The sequence below is a fragment of the Carassius auratus genome, chromosome 19 (assembly GCF_003368295.1).
Source record: "Carassius auratus strain Wakin chromosome 19, ASM336829v1, whole genome shotgun sequence".
NCBI lineage: Eukaryota > Metazoa > Chordata > Actinopteri > Cypriniformes > Cyprinidae > Carassius > Carassius auratus.
In genome coordinates, this window is record NC_039261.1 from 182370 (window position 1) to 202126 (window position 19757).

Genomic DNA, 19757 nt, shown 5'->3' on the forward strand with positions numbered 1-19757 from the left:
CCGATGCTCAATATCTGAGTGGACCATGGCTTCTTGACCCTCTTGTGCATGTGGGCAAACACACTCTTGGGTAAATGTGTGAGTTTCTTTCTGACCACACAAACATGCATGCTCTTTCATCTCCGCGGGCCCTTTGTGAGTGCTGCTGCGGAGCCAATGGAAATGAGGTGCCCAGCTGTGTGCCAGCCGTGGCCCCCAGCTACACACAATGACCCTTGTGTGTCTACGGAGGAACCGTTCCCGCAGCCAGCCGATGTGAATTTACATTTGTGCATATGTAGATAAGTTATTACATGGCCCGTTGGAATATCAATCACAATATTCTGCAGTCAAATACTTTTCTGAGATGACACTAAACTGTATAAGTGCCCCATTTTCCCATGCAAACACATAGTATGTGCAAGTTAATAGTATGTGCATTCTATATCATTTTTAAAATGTGATTTCATCTATATATTTTAGCACCATTTTAAAGAGTGCGTATGTGCATAAGGGAACTCAGTAGCATGATGTAAAAGGGAATCCATGATGAATCAAACATCAAATAAGCCAAAATAACAATAATTAACAAATAATTGGGAAGTAGTCATGAGGTACCCTGTTCAGTACACCAGCATCTAAGAGACCTTGAATCAGCATAAGTTGACTACACAGTTCTGTGTGATTATATGAATGACATTCCTACTCTTGAACCAACGTGATTCAAGTCATCATTCACCAGGAGTTTAAATAACTGACAAACGAACCAGAAAGGAGAGCAGTTTAATATTGGTGGATTTTAACTTGAAAACTTGTGCGTATTGACGTTTTTCCGCAGTTGAAACAAGATACCTTCTAATGTTAAATCGTGTTTATTTTGTGCTGTAACTAATAGTAAAGAGGAAGAGATGATTGGTTCATGTGATGCCTGTACATGTCATGACACATCAAAGAGCCACAAAACGGTATTTATTATTTGAATTTATAAATTTGAAAGCTAAGACTTTGCTTCTTACCAGAAACAACCCACTCTGTAGACACGACATCAGTTTCCTCTTGGCTCCGCGGTGTATTTTTCACTGCGTGAGGACATGATGTGTAGTGTGAGAGCCGCATGGCTTGCGTAGTAACAGAACCAAATGGTCAGTTGAACGTTGTGACCATGTTCCTACAGTTTCAGGAAATGGTCATGACTGTTTGGTCAGTTTCTCCAAATACGCATTATACTGTGGAAGTTAATCAGCGGGTTAGATCACTGTACTGGAAACGCTCCCCAGAGCATCTTCTACTGTTACTTATTTGAAAATGTACTGTACATTATTATGACTGACTATACACTCTCTTTACATGCAGTAACAGTTATATTTAGAACCATGTTGTCCTAAAGAAAAAACTATTTGAAAACCTTTGAACCATCGCTTGATGAATCTACCACGAGTTACAAGCATGTACATTAAGACTCAATTCTGCTCACTGCAATAATCAGTTTTTCTTTAAACGTATCTTTTTCTCCTGATTCCAGTGTGTGATGTCCGGTCTCCTGCTGCTGCGGCGTGTGATGATTGCTGCGCCGGACCACCCGTGGACCCTCGCAACGCAAGACACACAGAATTCAGCACAAGACCTCCACCGCTGTCACTGCCTCGGCCGCTGCCTCGTTTTACGCTAAATTAACCAACATAAATTGGCCGAACAGAGCAAAAAAAAAAAAAAAGGATTTTAATGGCTAGGGGTGTCTGCTGAAAAACAGAGAGTGGGTAGAGAGAGAAAGTTTAGGAGAGGAAAACAAGACTAAACCAGAACGAAAGATCGCTCGTAAAGTTAAAACCAAAGCCAGACGGAACTGAATGCTCCGGGTTTCAGATATTCCCTTTGAACAGAGAAATTCTTTCATAACTAGAGACTTTTTGGACTATTTTTGGGGCCTGAGAGCAGCGCAGGGAAGAAATTAAGCCACATGCATGAGAATAGAAAGAAACTGTAAAAACACACACACAAAAAGAGTTTAACTTGTGGCAAATAGTACATTTGGGGACTGGAAGAATGATGTATTCTGTAGAGTATTGTCACCAACCCCATGCAGAAGAGGAGTGTAAGCAAGTCTTAAGAGAGATTTGTGTTGTTCAGACTAACACTGGAGAAGTCCAGGAGAAAGTTCAGTGAATCACACACCTGATTCCTCAATGAAAGCAGTTTTCTTTTCAGCAGATCTTACTCTCAACTTCCCATGACTCCAAGTCATCTTTGTGAATGCTTCTCACTTGTTTGGGCATTAAGAAGCCAATCTGAAAAGGTAACAGCAATGCATCCTTTCATGACTCCTTCAAACACATTTATTTTAAAAAACCTGATCCTTTCCGACCCTCTATTAGAATTACATTCCTCCAAAAGTAAGACACTTCAAAAGCGATTGTAAAGAAATTCACACAAATTGAGCACTTTAAAATATGTTTCCTAAAGAGATACAATCACTGTATATGATTGACTAAATTAATTTAGACATGTATTCACATCTGAACACACACAGAGCAAACAAATGGTAAACAGAAGCTCAAACATGCTGATTTGATGCAAAGGAATCAGTGGGGTTTTTTTTCATCCGACAACCAATATGGCTGACCTTCTGTTTATATTGATTTAGGCTTTTTTTGTCTTTTTTGATGACTAAAAGTAAGATCTTATTCAGAAAATATTACATTTGAAATCATGTTCTTGCCTGTCTACCAATGATGACTGAATAATGGGTAACACTTCAGTTTAGGGACCAATTCTAACATTAACTAGTAGCTTATTAGCACGCATATTACTAACATATTGGCTGTGCTTTGAACTGTGCTTTGAAAGTGACCTTACAGGACCTTAATGGGGTTACAAATGACCTTGGAAAGACTTCAAACTAGGGAACACCATTAACTAGCTGCTAATTAGCATGCATATTAAATATTGGCTGTTTACTAATACTTATAATGCACATATTAATGTCTTATTCTGCATGAGCATATTTTCATATCCTTTAATCCACCCGATACCTAAACGTAACAACTACCTTACTATTAATAAATTAGTAGTTTATTGAGGCGAAAATCAAAGTTAATAGTGAGTATTAGTCTCCAACCTAAAGTGCGAGCAGGCACTGTACTAAAATATTCTGAATGTGTATTCCTGCGATACGTATGCGTGACTTTTATTAGCTGGTTCTTCTTTAGTGAATTGGAAACGTACACATCAACCAGTTTAGACAAAATCCTGAACAAATGACTGTAATGAGTTGGTTCCTTTCAGTAAATAAAAAAATATATATAACCAACAACTAACCAACACTCTCTGGAAATCATGCTTATTATTATTATTATTATTTTAGAAAACTCTCTTAGTTTTATTTAGTGGCATACAGTACATCTGTTACTGTAGTTTCAGACTGGTTCACATGACAAAGTGTAGTTAAGAGACATATTACCCAATAAGTATTTAATAAATATTACACATTAGCATTTATTTTGTTTAATTAGCAGCATTATTTAAGGACATTTTGAATTGCATTTATGCTATTTAAAGATTCTGTGTAAAAGGACCTTTCAATGAAATTACATTTCTTTGTTTCAAACATTTATTTCTTTAAAGTTCTGAAAAAGCTTTAAGGAAATGGAATTGTTCAGAAGAGTTGTAAGTTCATGATTCCCAGTCCTATTTTTGGTTAGCCCTCTGATTTTAGGGTTAGAGCTATGGTCGGCGAATCATTATGTGTTTTTCTAGGGTTATATTTAGGGCTGTGATGGTCTGATATCTATGTTTTTTTTTCCAGAAACTACAAAGAATGTTCTGCCAGGGACACTCAGCTGTGTATGATAGTTTTGTGCATTATGGTGAGTGACCCAACATTAAGTTCCACGGTGCATCTGTGATTGGAGCTGGTGTGCTTGTTGCACGTTTACCCATGTTCATGACCATCACAAACACATGCGAGCTTGTGTTCGACTCACAGCCCCTCCATCGACTGTCTGTATGCCAGTCATGTTCAGAGAGTGAGTGAGGGGGTGGCAGCTCCTTTAAAAATGTGGGAATGAGGGCACACACAGAGAGAGAGAGAGAGCCTGGGCCTCTGCTTTCACACATTCCAGTCGAGGGCATATTGAGCTCATTAACATTACTAACTAACAATGCCTCTTTGTACTGGCAAATGGGGTTCGAGAAGGCGCCAAATTGCCTCAAGTGTCTTAGTGTGTGTGAGAATGCTTGGGTGTGTGGTGTCTTCATCTGTGTGTGTTTCTGTAAAGGGGGAGGGGTGGTAACATGTATATCATGTTACACACACATGCATTAGCAAGCGGGTTTATGATACTGCCATGCTCAATGTCTGAATATCGCAGCGGTCTCTGTGATCCAAAATTTGCAAGCTTCTTCATACACTTTATCAGAGACATTTGCGCTCACAAACAGAAATTGCGATCACAGTAACATCCAAAATATTCAAATTTGAATATTAAAAAACCTGCATTTGCACAGCCGCTGATCCAGAGAGAGCAGATCTGATCATGCAATGTTTGAAATAACTTCACAAACAGTCTACGCAGTACACAGGCTACATTGATGTGTTGCAAACATTCAATATGGCGACCAGTGACTGTTAAAATGCATTTGATGTCTGAATCATTCATTCAAGAGATTTGTTCAAAAACTCTGGACGAATGTCTTCATTAAGGTTGATTTTTTTGTCTTTTGGTTCACTCCACGATCCATGAGGTTAGGAATACAACCTGTCCTCCAACTAATACGCTCGTATAGGTCATTTGTCCAAATCCCTGAAATACGACCCATCAGAGCGTATACTACAATTGCGCCCCTATCAGCAAAAGGTGGTTTTCATATTAATGTTTTGTACTCTTTTATTTGCCCTCTGGTTTGCGTGTAATCATGCTATCATGGGTTCGATCCCAGGGAATAGACGTGCACGAAAATGTATATGCTCAATAAATCATAATTCAGCATGATTTCTGTGAGGGCTAGGTTTAGGGGTGGGGTTAGGTGTGGTTATTCGAACGAATAAACCACCTAGTAAAATATGTCGAGATCGGTGTAAAACGCCCACACATTGCATTTAAATAAATGTTTGTTTTGATTGGTAATGATGTTATACGTCATGACGACAGACGCAACGCGATACTGTCATTATTTTCTACTTAACTTAACTTTAAAATGTAAATTCGTGATAAATGCTTGCACAAATGACCTATATGGTCGTTTTTTGTTGGAGGACAGTCTCTTGGAATGACATAAGGATGTAGGCTACTTCAATGAAGTACTGATTTAGAGCTAATTTGATGAACATTATCCAGTTAGACTAGTTTAGCCAGCACAAAAACAAGACAGTAACTGACTCACTACTTGACCCATTCCTAAAACGTACCATCATCTATCTTCATCCATCCTGAGGTCGCTTTTTACTGGCCCTCACCATCGCTTCCTCTTCTTCCCTACACAATTCCCCCTGGCTCATTCTCGCATCTCTCCCCGGCCCAGAGAGGGAGACAGACCGAGTGCGGAAGGAAAAGGTTAAAACAGGCCGTCTTTCAAACGCTCTTCATCGGCTGCTGGCCTGCATAATTTATGGGCTTGTTACTGTAATCAAAAATTCTTATTTATTTGGAAGGGTTGTTGGGGTAGGGGGTAGAGAGAGGAGAAAGAAAGAGGGAGACAGTATACACCACACACACACACACACACACACGCTTCCCTGCGAGCCGCCAGCTTTTCATTTGAAACGAGGTGCTGCTTTGTTGTCCCCTGGGTGGGTCCTACAGCGCACTCCGACACACACAAACACAAAGACGCATGCATTCCCAATAAACTCTCTCGCACACACATGCATATTAAAATTGCTTCTTTAAAAATCTTGAAAAAACTTTATGATGGATGCAGTGCAGCGCGATGTCTGTCCCTCAGGGCGGGGTCCGACCGCTCGCTCGCAAACACACATGCACACGCATAAACACAAACTTAGTGATTAGTCTTACTTCAACCACATGTATAGACGCAAAAGCAATGCCACAGAGAGCGCGCACGATCAGAAGGGCCGTCCTTAAGTATACCGGGTGTGCTTCCTCAATCCTTATTATTAAGAAAGACTGGATACTCTCAGTATTGTGAATTCACAAATGTGGGTAAGATCTTACGCAGAGTTCTAAAGGAAAAGTTTCCCTATAAGCCTGGGAAACTCCAGCAGAGAGGTTTGGTTGGCTGGATCTCTGGCCACCACAGGTCTCGAAAAGTGTCTGCCATCCAAATGTGGTTTTGTGAGTGCCGACTGTCAGGAGAGACTAAGAGAGAAAGAGGAAATAAGAAACTGAGACTGATGTGTTCTGAGACTCTGGGCAATGACTATTTCAAAAAGAGTGTGTTAAAGGACTCATATTGTGAGATCTCATTTTTCTTGATCTTTTGAATAAATAGTATGATGTGCTATGAAACTTACTGTAACTTTGTTTTATTTGTTTATTTTTTAGGACAACATGTTCAATAAACTAATAAAGCCACAAATGAATTCTGATACCCTTAGAAGTCTGACATCAAAACCCTGAAAGATTTGTGCATTGATGATGCCTATGCAGTGTTCATACATTTAGCCTGGCTAGTCACAGTGAGGTAAGTATGAGAATGTATTGAAGATGACCTCGAGATGACCTCTACAGCCCTGAATGCCTGCGGAGACCAGGACAACTAGACAAGGCCCGGAGACAGATCCACGGTCAAGACCTTGTCTCCTGGACGGCTTGTCCTCCGCACAATCTGACTTTGCTGAAGCCTGGAATTGAACTACTGGATTGGTCTGGTCAGAGGAGAACTGGTTGGGAAAGGTTGAAGTTCGACACTTGAGCCTTTAATTGTTTTGAAATACAAAAATCACACACGCACACACACCACACACACACACACACACACACACACATACATATATATAAATATATATATATATATATATACACACACACTAACTCTGATGAGGACATTACATTCCAGTTAAAGTAAGAGGTAATGAACAGTTTAACAGATTCTGACAAATGGAAAATGAACATAAAACCTATTTTGGTTTTGGCACAAAAAAACATAGCTGACATCATAAGTGTGAAGAAGAAAAAAAAACCTACATGATAAAACTTTTACGATATGACTTTAAATATGGGTGTCTCAGCACCAAGATATCCATCAACCTGCAATGAAACTGAAGGGTGTGTGTGCGTGTGTGTGTGTGTGTGTGTGTGTGTGTGTGTGTGTGTGTGTGTGTCTGTGTGAAGTGTCCCACCCGGACTGTGGTGGCTTCCCCAGAGATGAGTATATGGAGCATCTCACATAGTTGGAATCTGGTGAAGCGCTGCGGTTCAAACCAGCGTCTCAAACGCTGACCTCAGAGCCATGACAGTCAGAACACACTTATCGCTTCCCGAAAGCCTGGCCAACCCCAGGAGCAGAAACCTCATGACCAATGACATCTGTATCCCAAGCCCTGCTTCACACACAGGTTCTTCTCATAATTCATGCGTGTGTGGATGAATCTGATTCAACTATTTTCAGGGGGCCCAATTTGGAGGTGTTTGTTATTGTATGTTTACAATGTATGTGGTATGTATGTGGTCAAATTTATGTGGTAAAGGAATGGTCTGGACTAACGACAACTCAAAGCAATATTTCACCCAAACGTTTCGTAATCATTTGCTCAACCTTGTGTTATTTCTGTTGACTGTCTGACAAAATTACTTATTTTATTTTGACACAACATACTGATAGTGACCATTTCTAAACCCCACTGTAGGTCAGTGCTTAAACTTGCACTTGCTAACTTATTGTTCTGTTCACAGCAAAAGAAAGTAGTATTTGTACCACTTGAATACAGCTCTCATAACTTGGCTCTGTATTTCCCTAATTCTACATCTGTATACATAAACTTAAATGGTACATTACTATTAATAAGCAGCAAATTAAGAGTTTAAAGCCATAGTTAATGGTTTGTTAATGACGAGAATTAGACTTTAGATTAAAGTGTGACCAAATGTGACCATGTCTATCCTTAAAAAATATGTTTAAGATTCAAGTCTCACATTTTCAGCTATGTTAAAATTATTTATTCTACTCTAGTTTTTTTCTTCTTTTATTAAAGATCTTTTGTATCTAATGATAATATTGCTTAGCCTGACGTGTCCCAACAGTTCTTCCATTTGCCATTGCATGCTTCTGATATTAAATGCTTTGCTTCTGTTCTGCTGAGTTTAATATTGCTTTTTGGATCTTCCAGCCTTAAATGAGTTTTGGTCATTCTGTCTGCTTCTTCGTTTCCCTGAATTCCTGCATGTGCATTCACCCACATAAAATGAGTTCATATTCTAAGCTGCCTTAAACTCTAACATAATCATAATTTCTGTTAAGACTTCACTTAGATTTGTCTGAAATTATTTTAAACTCCAGCGCTGAATCAGAACCAATTATGACTTCATTTGGCCTCACTTTATGAACCCAACCTAGCAGCATTTGAAACGCTATCATCTCCGCTGCATATGGTTTTATTTTTGTAACTCTCACAGATTTTCCTCTATTAGAAATTCTGGAACAATCACCAAAATACACAACGTGGGGATTCTCTCTGACATTTAGTGAAACGCAGCGGGCCACGTCATTGAGGGGAGTCACCCTTTATCTGAAGATAAAACCCTTCCTCTGTTCTTTTGCCAGAAAATACTCGTTTAGTCAGAAACTGTAGTAACTGGGATGGTGTGGTATCATTGACCATCAGTGAGTATGCTTTAAAGGGTTACTTCAGTTACAGGAGGTTCATTCAAACACCCTTCAAAATGTGCCCTAATGACTGAATCTAATTTAGTATTGTGACACACAATGATTGTTTCTTATGGTAAAAGAAAATATAATTAGACATTTCAATAATAACATGTATAATGAACTACAAATGAGCCCAACTGAAGGAAACTGTCTGCTTTAACTCTTGTCCATGTGATTTGTTTCTCAGACTTTGCTCTCATCAGGTGTTTTTGAAGTGATGGGTGTGAGAGCGACTCTGATCTGTTTGGTGGATGTTTTGAAAGTTGTGTTTAAAATCAGGTGAGAGACACAATGCAGAGCCTCTTAGACCTGATTTCTGTGTTGCTGAAATCATTCTGAGGATGAGTGTGTTTGTGTGTGTGTGTGTGTGTGTGTGTGTGGCAAAGACATCTGAAACCCAAAGGCTTTATGCTTCACATCAAAAGCCAAAGCATTTGATGTTCTCAAACAGGATTCTTTCAGCTGAGTTTTTTTTTCCAGTCTCTTTCTCCTTCTTTCACTCTTTTTCTCGTGCACACACACACACATGTGCGAATGCACGCATGCACACACAGTGTTAAATCAGTTCTAAGCATACAGGTCCAATAACTACATCTGGCACAATAATTTAGTAAAGATATTTGCTTTGTAAATAAGCTGTGATAATGTTTTTTTTTTATCCATCATATTTTATGTGGCTGTTTTTAACATAATCAGTGTTGGGAGTTTTTGCAAACATATTCTGGTGTTGACAAACATATGTTATGACATCGTTGGCACCTCTCTTTGTGGTGTTATATCTCATTTTTACATTAATTCTGCTAATAAATATGTTGCTGTCTAAATGTTTTTACAACATACATATTTAAAAGTGGAAAAAATTACACAATATAAGTACAGTGAGAGAAAAAGACAGAGTGAAATCAAATATCTTTGAATCTCTTTAGATTTAATTTTTGTCTACTGTATATTATTGTCCTTTTGAATTCAAGGCAAGTCATAAATTATTGATATGAATAACTTGCATAAAACCAATGCTCTGGTGTTATTTATTTATTTAAATTCAGTCTTTTTTATTGTTGCCCTACACTAATGTTGCTTTATTTTAAGGCAGTAGCTGTGCTGTTGCTACTGCAATGATATATACATTAGCTCAAGCATGTGCTCTGTTGTTAGCTAATGTTAAGTACAGTGCATGTACTACAGTATTTACTGTATATAGAATAAAGAAAGTTCTCTCATCTGAAGCACTGCTTCTATTTACAGTAAATATATTGTATGTGTTAGTGTTAAAACATTGCAGATGAGCCTGTAGGCCGACTTCCCTCATGGTCAGTCCATGCAGAAGAACATGGTCAACTGAAGTGTTTTGTATTTCATCAGAAACAAATGACCTTTGACCCAATCCCTTTCTTTTTTATTTTCCCCTCCTATTCCATTTAGTTTCCCATTACCAGGATTCATTTTCCAAAACACATAATCACTTGTGCTCCTGTGCATAAGATTCTGACTGGTGTGTCATAAGTCTTGCTGCTGAATTTCCACACATGGATAAATGTGCACTGTTTGAGTTAATTTTTTGATTCCTGAGCAAAATTATGGCATTTTTGTTTAGAGTTTTGCAGAAAATACTGAGCAAACTGGAACGTGTGTGCAAACAGGTCGAGAAAAACTTTAATAAGTCTGTGTAAGTGCACCTTTGTGTGATAATATGCCACTTCTTGCACATTGAAACATTGCATCATAAAATAGTCCACCCATTCTTCTGCTAAGGCCATAGGATTTCACATGTTTGCATGTTCATGTAATCTTGAGATAAGTCACACTCACCCACGTGCACATATTTTGTCACAGCATGAAAATGGGCTTTGCAAATGGCATTTTGTTTATTTATTTATTTATTTTCAAAATTTTACTTAGACATCTTGGGCAGTTTCATTGTTATTGTCTCCTTTAGGCTTGCACAGCTTTAGAAAGCATATGCATGGAAATTTCAGTCAAATAATTGATGTTTACTTGATTTTTGTTGTAAAATAAAGAAGACTTTGCTCATACAAAATTATCTTGTTAGATGCAAGGGTGTGTCTTCTGTAACCTCTGGTTTGTCTGGAATGCCCTTTGAGGCGAATGGTGTCCCACAAGGCTCGATGACGGAACCACTTCGGAACGAGGAGGGACGTGTTTGCATTTCAGGTGCGTAAGTGTATTTGGAAGTGTACAGTCTCTCTTCCTCTCAAGGGCAAACCTTCCAGATATACCCCATCAAATACACCTGGGTGGAACTGCCAGACGTTTCTTTGGTTCTTAATTGCCAAACTTGCACTGAGGTGCGACTTCTAGGCCAGTACGTCTGAAATGAAACTAGCAGCGGTGTGTGTGCAGGCAATGAAGACAGTGTGTAGTATGTTACACCTGTCACAGACCCCCGCCTCCCCTCACTCCCCCCAGACTGCCATCGCACCAGCGTGGGGTGGTAATTGATTCTCCTCATGCCATTAGTCTTTGAGACAGAGATGCACCAACAAGGGAGGGTGCTGTCACTTAGGGCATAGAATGGTGCCCAGTTTACACACACACATTCTCACGCAATACAAAACTAACGCACACACATATACTCACCTAGTACTTTTGTTCACCAAGGTCTAGGAAATCAAGGGCAAAGTATAGACACACATGCAAAATGAATGCACACACAAATGCAATTTCATAGAAGAGAAAACTGTATTATTCATATTTGTAATGCAATAAGTCATTGAAGCATATCATGTCTTGTGTGTTGACATTACCAGTGCCCAATGTGACCCAGTACATGTACATTGTATGTACTGTATAGAAACACATGTGCAATATATATCTGCCTGACATTCATGTTAACTGTTGGTATGTAAGTATTTGACGGTTTGGCAAGTTAGGACCCAGAAGCAGAATGAACAGGGAGAACAAAGTAATTAACAAAATTGGGAACACAAAAAGATGAGGCAGGACCACATTAAAGGGCAGGGCACACGACAGGAGAACAGGTTGGTCAGGGTTGGGCTATCTTCACACTCTGTGGCTATGGAGACTACGTAGCAGCTCAGGGAACCACAGGCTTGGAACTGGAGAAGGGAAATCTCAGGTCAGGTCAGAAGAATAAGCGACCAGGGACGACTCAGGAAGCAGAGCAGGAGCCAACACCACAGACACACACAAAGACAAGAGATAGACACAAATCCGAAGTAAAAACTTGCAAAACAATGACTGAGTAATAAAATCGAAAAGAAAAAACTAAATTAAATTAATTAATTAGAACTTATGAAAACAAAAGGATAACAATAGGAAAAAGTTAGGAATAAATTACTAGAACTAGCAATGAATTAATTAATTAATTAATAAATAAAATAAAAAGACAGCAACCATTCTGGAAACTAGAAAGAAAATAAAAGGACAAAACCAAAAGGATAATGAACCAAAATAAACCACAAAGACTGAATCTACGCTATAGACTAAACATGGTAGCAAATAAAGACTACAGTAGAATTTAACAAGAGGGGGAAAAAAACTAGACTGGATGCAATATACTAAACAGCAAGCTCTAACAAAGCTAGAGACACAAGCAAGGAGAATGCACACAAGGCACATACAAAACAAACCAGCAAAGTCAAGAGGAAAGTGAGCAAAATATAAATGCAGCAGAGAACACAAGGATCAGGTGAACACAATTGGACAAACAAGGACTATTCAAGGGGGCGTGGTGATTGAAAACGAGGAGGAGGCAGGACAAGAGGAGCATGTGCAAAAGACATGTGCTCAGGCACAAAATAAAGAGACAAATTAAAAAAAAGACAGGAGAGACAAGACTATCAGGGCAGGATCCTGAAAACATGAGGTTCACTGACAGTCTAATGTATATTGCAGACAAATTGGAAAGCATTTATGAAAATCACAAGCTCCAATCAGATCGCCAGAGTGCAATGCAACTTTCTGGAGTTGCACGAGTTGTCTTAGTTTGATTGGGAAAATGATAACTCTTCATTAAGGTTCTAGTAGTTAAAAACATTAGATGACATGAGCTAAAATTACTGTAACAAAAAATACTGTAACAAATAAATTGCCCATTGTTATTTAATGTCATTTAGTGCATTGACTAAATTTAATGGGAACATTAAACGTTGTAAAGTTACTTTAAAATGTTTGAATTAATGATTTATTAAGGCATGTATTGAGAACTAACCTTAACAACGACATGAGTCATATAAATAAAATTGTGAAACTTACCCCAAAGTGTTAATTAATACATTAAATAATAAACATGTACTAACATAGTCAGTGTGGTGGTTCATGTAATGTTATAAAGTGTTAATAAATTGGAAATTACTCTTTAGTCCTTTAGTAACAATACAATTTGCATTTCTTTTTTATTTTCTTTTTTTTAGTTTGTGGTTTTGAATCTTCAACATTCAGAACTGAAGAATTGGCAGTAGCACTCTATTTTACAGTCCTCTTATTCATCTACATTCTATGCATTTGTGATAGTAATTGCAACAACTGGGAAATAACTAGGTACTAAACCTAAACATACCCCTAAACATAACCCATGGCATAACTATATATTACCCAGCACTTTATTGGTTAAGTACAGTGTAACTACAGATAAGTGCATGTACTGTAAAATAAAGTGCCACCAAATTAGCTCAATGGATGGATGGATGGATGGATAGATGGACAGACAGCAGATGGATGAGTGGGTGGGTTTATGGACAGACGGGAGATAAATGGATGGATAGATGGACAGACAGCAGATAGATGGATTGATGTCTGGCCCGTGGATGAATGAATGAATGAATGAATGAATGAATGAATGAATGAATGAATGAACGAATTAATGGACAGGTAGATAGACAGACAGTGGATGGATGGGTGGATGGATTGATGAATAAATGAATGAACAGGTGGATAGACAGACAGCGAATGGATGTATGGATGGACAGGAGATAAATGGATGGATAGATGGACAGACAGCAGATAGATGGATGGATAGATGCACAGACAGCAGATAGATGAATGGATGGATGGATGGACAAAAAGCAGATAGATGGATGGATGGACAGAATTAAAAAGCTCAAGTTAATATATAAACAACATACACCATGATCATAATGTTTTGTTGTCACCACTAATAAGTTTCCAACAAATCTTTTTGGTAACACTTTATTTTATTGTGTTCCATTTAGCCACTTCAAATCAACCACCTTTGTCAAGACACCAAATAGCTAAATAACAGGAGCTAACTAGAACATGCTAAACATTTAAACATTAAAGGTACTGTATGTAGGATTGACACAGACTGGTTAAATTAGGTATTGCAGTCCAAAGTCTAAATATTGGAGAATGATTTTTTCTCTCCCGGTCCATCCTCCTCAGACTTGACACACATGCAGGTTGCCAGATTGAAGATACCAACAGGAAGGAGCGCACTTGACGATGAATGAAAAGGAAATTAACAGTGTTTTCCACCAACTGCCAACTGGCAACCCAGGGTGCCAAAATACAATTGGGTAAACTGGAAGTGGGAGGGTTTCAAAAAACAAAACAGAGACAGACATTCCGTCCCGGAACGCACATTTTCAAAGGAGAATAACTGACTGCAGCATTGTTTTTCAGATAAACAAGTATGTTAACTTAGCATGTTTCTTAAATATCTGCAAACATATTATAGTATTTTTATGCTTTAGTAGAGTCAAATACTTAAAACATACAGCACCATTAAAGATTCAAGAGCTGCTGAGCTACACAACAAAAACAATTCTGGACAGGTTATCATATCCTCACCACCAGCAATCTCACTATCAGTCATTAACCTAACTGTTTCCATGACGACACATTGTTATTAGCGCAACTGTCTGTACAGCAATTGTAATCAACATAACAATCAGTGGCACAATCTCTGTAGCTACAGCAGCCCTAGTGACAGGATTCGCTGTCTGTCGAGTTGTCGCTGGCCTGATATCACCCATCAGGTTTGCACGTCAGGTCCTTCACACATTCTAACATAGATCATTTGAAGTTGCCCATTAATTGGAGGCGCTACTCTTTTCTTTATCTATTTTTGTTTGGCTGTTGACCAACGTAGGCATGGTCCTCGATTGCCCGCTTCTCTAGGTCGACTAATTAAGACTCCAGAGAGCTGCTAATTGCTGTTGCGTGCCTCTCTGTGAAACGAGGGAAACTTCTCTCCTGTTGCTGCCCGGAAAAATGAGTGCAAGAGTGCGCTGAAATTAAAAGGCTTATGTAAGCTTGTTGTGGAACTATTAAATACTAAGCAACTCTCTTTTTTTGTCTTGTGGGGAACTGCCACTTGATTTAATAGGGCTCATTAAAAGTGCATATCACATATAGAGCCTCTCCCAACTTGACAAACACATATGCATGCACAACTTCAGAGCACCAGAACATAAGGGAGCATTCAATAAAGAGTCTGGAAGGTGGTGTGGAGAAGATGTGGCCCTGTGAAAGCTGTCAATGAATAATTGAGCAAATGTTTCATATGTTAATTGCAAATACTAAAGGTAAAGTGCATAATGATTATTTTTTAAACCATGTTATGGTTACATCCACAGTTTTGGCTAAACCATTTTTGGTCCCAGCCAACATGTCTAGGAATGAAGAAGTTGACAAACTGGAAAATGTTTGGGCATCTAATTTCTGTATTTATTTTGCACTGTGACATTCTGAGCAATGCATAGAATATTAACAATGCAATCAGGTCAAATTAAATATATTCATTATTCAATATAGTAGCTTTTCAATACTATTCAAAATGGCAGTTGTGTAACTTGTTCTTGCAAACTGTTGTTTTGTTCCAAACTTACACTGTTTGAGGGGGAAAAAAAGCTGTAAATAAAACAAATGATAAAAGAAAATACTCCAGTCCATCAATTACATCTCATGAAGCAAAAAGCTGCGTGTTTTTAAGAAACAAGTCCATCATTAAGGCTTTTTACTGTAACTGCGAACATTAAAGGTACCGTATTTTCCAGACTATAAGTCGCAAGTTTTTTCATAGTTTGGCTGGTCCTGCGACTTATAGTCAGGTGCGACTTATTTATCAAAATTAATTTGACATGAACCGAGAGAGATGAAACAAGAGAAAACATTACCTTCTACAGCCGTGAAAGTGTGCTCTATGTTGCTCAGTGCTCCTGTAGTGTACCACTGAGCAGCATAGAGCGCCCTCTCACAGCTGTAGATGGTAATATTTAAATAAATGTGACTTATAGTCCAGTGCGACTCATCATGACGTATTTTTGGACTGATGCGACATATACTAAGGTGCGACTTATAGTCCGAAAAATACGGTAACTGATCCATTACCTTACATTCTACCTAGTCATAATAATGCTTCCCCCAGTGAAAAATGTGTTTTCTGTCACACCAAACTTCACTGAAAAATACACACATTGGCCACTTTATTAGCTACACCTGTTCAATTGCTTGGTTACACAAATTGCTAATCAGCCAACCACATGGCAGCAACTCAATGCATTTAGGCATCAAGATGTGAAGACGACTTGCTGAAGTTTAAACCAAGCATCAGAATGGAGAAGAAAGGGGCTTTAAGACATTTTGAAATGTCATGCCAAATATTGGCTCATTTTGGATTTCATGAGAGCTACACATTCAAAAAAAGTTGGGACAGGTAGCAATAAGAAGCCGGAAAAATTAAATGTACAAATAAGGAACAGCTGGAGGACCAATTTGCAACTTATTAGGTCAATTGGCAACATGATTGGGTATAAAAAGAGCCTCTCAGAGTGGCATTGTCTCTCAGAAGTCAAGATGGGCAGAGGATCACCAATTCAATATCAGAAAGGAGTTTCTCAGAGAAAATTTGCAAAGAGTTTGAAGTTATCATCATCTACAGTCCATAATATCATCCAAAGAGTCAGAGAATATGGAACAATCTCTGTGCGTAAGGGTCAAGGTTTGAAAACCATAGTTTGCCCGTGATCTTCAGGCCCTTAGACAGCACTGCATCACATACAGGAATGATACTGTAATGGAAATCACAACATGGGCTCAGGAATACTTCCGGAAAACATTGTCGGTGAACACAATCCACCGTGCCATTCGCTGTTGTCGGCTAAAACTCTACAGGTCAAAAAAGATGTATCTAAACATGATCCAGAAGCACAGGCGTTTTCTCTGGGACAAGGCTCATTTAAAATGGACTGTGGCAAAGTGGAAAACTGTTCAGTGGTCAGACGAATCAAAATTTGAAGATCTTTTTGGAAAACTGGGACACCATGTCATCCGGACTAAAGAGGACAAGGACAACCCAAGTTGTTATCAGCGCTCAGTTCAGAAGCCTGCATCTCTGATTGTATGGGGTTGCATGAGTGCGTGTGGCATTGGCAGCTTACACATCTGGAAAGACACCATCAATGCTGAAAGATATATCCAAGTTCTAGAACAACATATGCTCCCATCCAGACGTCGTCTCTTTCAGGGAAGACCTTGCATTTTCCAACATGACAATGCCAGACCACATACTGCATCAATTACAACATCATGACTGTGTAGAAGAAGGATCTGTGTACTGAAATGGCCAGCCTGCAGTCCAGATCTTTCACCCATAGAAAACATTTGCTGCATCATAAAGAGGAAGATACGACAAAGAAGACCTGTAATGATTAAATCTCCATATACATCGGGAAGAAGGAGGCGGGAACCGGCGCACAATCAAAACTCATTTTAATATCCAAAAATAAACACAAAACAGCGCGTCAGCCCCTCACGGCGACTGACGCGCATAAATTAAAAGCAAACACATAAAGTAATGTCCCAGGCCTGGTCCTCTCTCGTCCTTCACGGTCGTCACTCCAGTTTTATATCCTTCCATCTCCTACGTGGGACTCAAGACCGGCGGCGGGGCGCAGGTGCAGCTCATCTCCAATCACTACACCTGGCCTCACTCCTCGTTCCCACGCCTCTCGGCCCCGCCCCACTCGCCACATACCCCCATCGCCCCTCGCAGGCCGGGGGGTACCCTCGAGACTGCGCTCTACTCCCCCCCCCCCCCCCCTTCCCTCCGGGGGGGACCGCTCACGGGGACCTGCAGGAACCTGGGGGTAGGACAGACGAGGCGAGAGAAAAGGAGATGGAAGGAGGAGCGACAAGGACGAGAGAGGGGAGAGAGGAAAAAAAAAAAAATCCGGTTCCCAGACGCACTGCTGCTCGGCCCTCCACCGGCTGGGTGATCTCCTCCGCGGTGCCTGGCGGTGGCACTGGACGGCCCTCGGCGGACGGCGCGACACTCCTCCGCCGCCCGATGGACGGCGACGGCTCCTCCGGTTTTGGGCAGCCGGCAGGAGTCCCCCGTTCCCTGCCCCTCCGGATTCCTTCACGGAGGCGGTAGGCTCCGGCCCCCTGGCGAACGGCGCCGACTCCTCCGCTCCCTCACGGACGGCAGCCGCCCCTCCATATCGTGGGCGGCCAGCAGCGAGCTCGCCCGTCCCCGGCAACTCGCTCCAGCCCACCGCCTCGAGCGTCCCTGGCGGCACATACCTCGCCAGCTCGAGGGCACCGCGGATTCACCACAGCGGCGAGGGATCTTCAGCAGCGCGTCCCTCCTTCTCCCGGGTTTCGGCACCACTGTAATGATTAAATCTCCATATACATCGGGAAGAAGGAGGCGGGAACCGGCGCACAATCAAAACTCATTTTAATATCCAAAAATAAACACAAAACAGCGCGTCAGCCCCTCACGGCGACTGACGCGCATAAATTAAAAGCAAACACATAAAGTAATGTCCCAGGCCTGGTCCTCTCTCGTCCTTCACGGTCGTCACTCCAGTTTTATATCCTTCCATCTCCTACGTGGGACTCAAGACCGGCGGCGGGGCGCAGGTGCAGCTCATCTCCAATCACTACACCTGGCCTCACTCCTCGTTCCCACGCCTCTCGGCCCCGCCCCACTCGCCACAAGACCCAAGACAGTTGAGCAACTAAAGCCTGTATTAGACAAGAATGGGACAACATTCCTATTCCTAAACTTGAGCAACTTGTCTCCTCAGTCCCCAGACGTTTGCAGACTGTTATAAAAAGAAGAGGGGATGCCACACAGTGGCCTTGTCCCAACTTTTTGAGATGTGTTGATGCCATGAAATTGAAAATCAACTTTTTTTCACTTAAAATGATACATTTTCTCAGTTTAAACATTTGATATGTCATCTATGTTGTATTCTGAATAAAATATTGAAATTTGAAACGTTTTTAAATTACAATTTGTACAGTGTCCCAACTTTTTTGGAATCAGGTTTGTATCACATGACGTACTGTTCAAGAAAAGAATTTAACTCAATGCTCAGAGCTTAGAAAACCACTCTGCAATAATGATGTCATGTACGTATGTTATGCTTTACCCTGCGACACTGAAGATTCAGCTTCCAGAGGAACAAAGGTCTTTTAGTTCAAAAATCTTATGGATAGTGTTTTCGTATTTTAACCAGATGTTAGCCAGCTGTTTATCAGCTGTTTGGACTCTTATTCTGACAGCACCCATTCACTGCAGAGGATCCACTGTTCCTTCGAATTTGCATCAAATTTTCATTTTAGTTTGAACTGTTAAATACTTTAATATGGAACATGTTTCATGGCTGGAAAATCAGTATACACAATGGTGATATAAAGGGAGCTTGACTGGACTTTATTAATATAGACATTATATAAGTTGCTTCCATTGTATAAACACAACAATTTGAGAATCTCATTTATAAGATATGGTTGACATGAATGACTATGTGAATGTAACCCATGGTATTCTGATCTCTAGATATGTCCAGGGCCCTTTTCATTTAAAATCCATTGCTTTTGCTATGCTTTACTTACCACTGATGAGTGTTTTCAAACCGAAAATGACTTGAATGAACATCTTGGACAAACAAACAGTCCCACAGCAAATTCAGAGCCATTGATTAAGTCAATGCCGAGCTGAT